Raw genomic sequence first — 4,920 nt, forward strand, 5'->3', positions numbered from 1 at the left:
TTTGTGAAGTATAAAGCGCTGTGCATGTGCTGGTTACGTCAGGCTCCCCAGAGCAACAGTAATTACACCGGATTGCATTGGGGCTGCCCCCACTCTACTGAAATGAAAAAAATGGGGGAGCTTTTCTGATGCGCTCTAATTCATTGGGGGCAGGACACAAAGGGGTGCCGGTCACATATGCTGATACGAGGGTCAGGTCCTAGGTGTTGGGACTCACTGGTGAGCTGTGCCTGGAGCCATGCATGCGTGCGTGCTTCATCTCTCAGTCGTGTCCAGTTCTTTGTGACCCCATGGACTGTAGCGCACCAGGCTCCTCTGTCCATGGAATTCTCCAGGCAAGAATACTGGAGTGGGTTGCCATTTCCTCCTCCAAGGGATCTTCCCAACCCGGGGATTGAACCTGGGTCTCATGCGTCTCCTGAATTGACAGGCAGATTCTCTACCATTCTCTTTCCATTTCTCTGTGCCAAATGGAAAGCCCATACTTGGGGCCATCAGAAGCCATAAAAAGGCCAAAGCCAGAAAAGTCGAACCTGTGGTCAGATTCAGAGTGCAAGATGCTGGGGGCAGGGGATGCTAGAGTGGGAGCGTGAATGCACTGAGGCAGCAGCAGGGTAAAGAACACAGGATGGTTGATGATGAATGAGACGGGGCCCCTGGCGCTCCCACGGGGCCAGCTCTCATGGGAGTTAAGGTCAGCACGGACTGGGGAAGTATCACCCAAGACTTCTTCTGTTACAAGGGGAAGAAACCCAACTCAAACTGCTTCAGACAAACAGGGAACGTATTAGCTCATGTAGCTGAGAAGCCCATGGGTAGGCCTTCAGGTGTGGCTGGATCCAGGAGCCGTCAGACCCATGAGGAGCCAATGTTTTTCTTTATATCCCTGGGTTCTGCTTCCTCTGTGGCTCCATTCTTAGACGGTTCCTCTATTGCAAGGGAAGATGGCAGCTGCCACTGCAGACGCACACCCCCGTGACGGCCCATCCGGCAGAAATAGCCTCCTCTCAGTGTTCTTGTACAACCCAGGGGATCATCCCGCCTGCACCCACTGGGTCGGGTAACTACACCTGGCCCAGTCAGGGGGGTGGAAAGTCATAGGCGGCCAGGCTAGGACCATGTGCCTGCCCTTCACACATTACTGTGGCCGCTGAGCCTGGGAAGGGCAGAGTACATAACTGAGGGGGTGGGTCCCCAGAAGAAGATGGGTGCTCTAGCAAAAGGGGAACAGCAGGTGCTGAGAAGTCCCAAGACCAACACAATCTGCTTCAGAGCCAGGAAGCAAAGCCAGAATTCTGAAGGTGCTAGATCCCAAGGGAACACCTGCAAAAGTCATGTTGGGGTGCCCTTTCCACTTAGCAGAAGGGACCAGCAAGGTAACCCCCCCAACCACCAGCATACCCCTCCTCCCCGACCACCGGCAAGCCCCAAGGACATCAGTTCCCTGCCGGTGATTCCCCAGTTATAGACCCCCTGCTGGGAATAAAATACCTTCAGAGGCTTCATCTCAGGGGAGAGCTGGGTCATGTCACATGACCTTCTCTGAGCGGGCCTCGGAGACTAGACAGTAGGCTCTCGGATACAGGAACCGAGTCCTACTCCTGTCTGTTCAACTCAGAGTGGTGTGTGTGTGCTAAGTCGCTTCAGTCGAAACTCAGTGAATGCTTGCTGGTTGAATGAATGAAGCTGTTTCCAAAGGCAATTTTGGAACAAGACAACACTTTGTGAGAACTGGGTACAAAACTCTCCTCCCAACCCAGCTCCTCAGGGTGGCTGGGCGCCTTGGATCTCCTCTTTGAACTGTCATCCTGGGCTGGACCAGCAATCCCCCTCCTCCCCGACCTCCCCTGGGAGCAGAAGTCTGAGAACTGCAAAGGTCTCTCTCTGCACATGCCAACTCCATCCAAAGCCCGACTCTCAGACCCCTGACCAACACCAGCAGGCTCCCAGCAGCCTCAGGCTGTGTCCCTGGCATGACCCAGCCCTTTCGAGTGAGTTCCTGTCCGGAAAAGCTCCCAGCTGGCAGAAGAATTTGCCATTTTCTCTAGCCAACACCTCCGGCCTTTTCTTAGATTGCTGACTTTAAAAAGGCTTAACAATTGTGAATCCTCCGTCTGTCCCTTTGAGAGGTCTGTGACCCTCATACAGCACAGGAGGGTCTTTCTCAAGGAACTGAAATGCGATCCTCAGGAAGGAGGGGGCCTCTGCCCCCCATTCCCTGGGTTGAGGGGAGATTGCATAGAATTGCCAGCCAGCGGACACCGCTGGCCTCGCTGCATTACCCTGACCCGTCCTTTGCGGTTTTTCACTTCCACGAGCCGCTCCCCGCCACCCCCAAAACCCTGCTTGTCCCTCGCCTCTCTCCTCTCCCTCACCCTTGCTTTAGAAGCTGTCACCTCTAGACAAGTCAGAGGGTCCCCGCGGCCCATCGTTACTGAAGAAGCTCTGTTCTCACACCTTTAACTCCTGCCAGCTATGTTTGGCTTTGCCAGTTTCCTGACAACCCTCTCTCTAAACAGCCTGCCTTTTCATCCTAGCCCATCCCTAGCTTTATTTTTTTTCTATGACACTTCGTACCATTTGATCTTTTCTTTAATGTTTATTTAAAATATATTTTAGCTTTTATTTTTTTTGGCTGGGTTGAATGCCATGTGGGATCTTAGTCCCCTGACCACAGATCGAACCCATGCCCCCTGCAATGGAAGTGTGGAGTCTTAACCATCGGACCATCAGCGAGGTCTCAGCACCATTTGACATTAAAGGGAGACTGTTCTTCCACTTAAAATACTCTGACACCAAAGGTATGGGGCTATTTTCCCCATGCAAAGTGATTCTCAGATACCTATTGGATATCCAGTCTTATAATTTAATTCAATTCTGACACTACCTAGGTTTAGTGTCAAATCCCAGATTTAATGGCTCAGTCCCAAATACTGCCCCCATGGCAGACACCAGGCGCAAGTACTGGGTCCCCAGGCCCTCCATCTCTCTGTCTGGCTGTAAATAGGGGGTTCCCAACACCCCCTTCCTTTTTTTTTTTTTTTGTAGAAATTAGAACTTTATTATATTATAAACATTTCCAGAATATAAACTGATTTTGTATCAAGACTCTTTTTTAAAACTGTATTTAACTTAAGCTTATTATAATGTATGTCATTTTCCACTTTTCAATCTAGAAAATATACTGCAAGTTAGATCTAACAGAAGAAAATATCTATCTAAATTGCTTCACAGAGAAAACTAATGAATATAAAAATACCCACCCCAAACTAAAACCCAATCAAGAAATAGATTCTGTTAAGCCTATTAATCCTACTTAAATATAAATGACCTCCCAAGGGAAAAATACTTCCACCATCACAGCAACCAGATGAATAAAAGCAGAGCCACTCTCGTTAAGGGAAATTACATTATGTATAAGAAAAATGTAGTAATGATTTTAGAAAATGAGGAAAAATATTTCCATGTTGGATAGCAAGCGTACTCTGTTTCCTGTTCTCTTAGCCTTTGTACCTGCTCATGTGAGAAGAGGGATTTGAACATGAACACTGTAAAACCAAGCTTCTCAACTATTTAGTATAACCCTGGGGGAACCAACGCAAGAGCTTCAAAATCCAAGGATAGCCTGGTCCCAAAGCATTTCCTCCTCTGTCCTTTCTTGGCCTTGTTCCTTTTTCTCTTTTCTGCGCTTACGTTCCTCTTTCTTAGAGGCTACATCTCGGCTTTTTTTCTCCTTCCGGTTCTTAAGCTTTTCTGTACTGACTCTGACTGTTTCTGCCTCCGTTTTGCTTGTTTGGATGCTCTTGTATTTGTCTAAATCTATTTCCTCATGAGCTTTTTTCCTCTTATGCTTGGGCCACTCCTCCTTTGGCTGCTTTTCTCTGCCTTCCTCTGTGTGCCTTTTCCTCTTCTGGTGTATGTGTTTATAACTAGCCTGATGGGCACTGGTACTCTTTTCTGAGGAAAGGTACCTGTAAACTCCAGATTCTACACTGTATGCGCTACAGTTAGACTCGTGCTGACTCAGGTTCGGGGGTACAGGCTTTCCTGAGAAACAGTCCCTGGTGCCTGAAAGCAGCTCAGGGAGTGTAGTCTCAGCCTGCTGTCATGAGCTGGTAGCCACTGAGGCAACCGATTTTCCACTCTTTGTGAAACCCTGCATGATCTCGGGTAGGTTTGCACAGTTCCATATGGGAGTCTTTGCTCAAACATTCTACACCTGGGTCTAGAGTCGACCTCTTCTTTGTACCCATAGGTTTCCAAATAATCCTCTCTCATCTTCCTGAAACAAGTCTTTGGCTCTAAGCCTCCGGCTTTCTGCACTTTGATATAATCTTCATCTTGAAAAGAGTCATAAGTCTTCTTTGAATGCTTCATTAGCTTGACAAGGGAATCTCCTTATCAGATTGAGACCTTGGTGGAGAAATCTGATCATATTCACTCATTAATTGCTTCTGTTTTTGAGCATGAACTTTCTCCAAATAGCGAGACTGTGCAACAACCGAGGAGCTCATAATGTGAAATCCATTATGATTCAAATTATGGCACTAGTTCTTATAAGCCTTCTACAAAATGTATCTGTAAAATGTCCGGTCTTTGCTCACTCAAAGTGGTATCTTCTCTGAGGCAGGGGCAGCGTCTACAACTACTGTCCCCCTCCCCGCCAGCGCCGCCAGCCCGGGGATAGGCCGAGGTGGAGGTGGCGGAGAGGCAGGGACAACCGCTGCCGCACCGCCGCCTCCGCCGCTGCCGAACAGGCCACCCCCTTCCTTAAGTTTGATACTTTGCTAGAACAGTTCACAGAATTACATTTACTGGTTTATCATAATGCACACTAAGCTTCCCAGGTGGTTTACTGGTAAAGAATCTGCAGTCAACACAGGAGAGGCAGATTCCATCCCTGGAGATCTCCTGGAGAAG

At 48.6% G+C, this 4,920-nt stretch overlaps 1 pseudogene; it reads right to left on the bottom strand.

Annotated features, from left to right (window-relative positions):
- Positions 1-2,620: 2,620 nt before the first annotated feature.
- Positions 2,621-4,920, bottom strand: LOC110140586 (lysine-rich coiled-coil protein 1-like; annotated as a pseudogene).

Source organism: Odocoileus virginianus, chromosome 16 (assembly GCF_023699985.2).
Source record: "Odocoileus virginianus isolate 20LAN1187 ecotype Illinois chromosome 16, Ovbor_1.2, whole genome shotgun sequence".
Taxonomy (NCBI): Eukaryota; Metazoa; Chordata; class Mammalia; order Artiodactyla; family Cervidae; genus Odocoileus; species Odocoileus virginianus.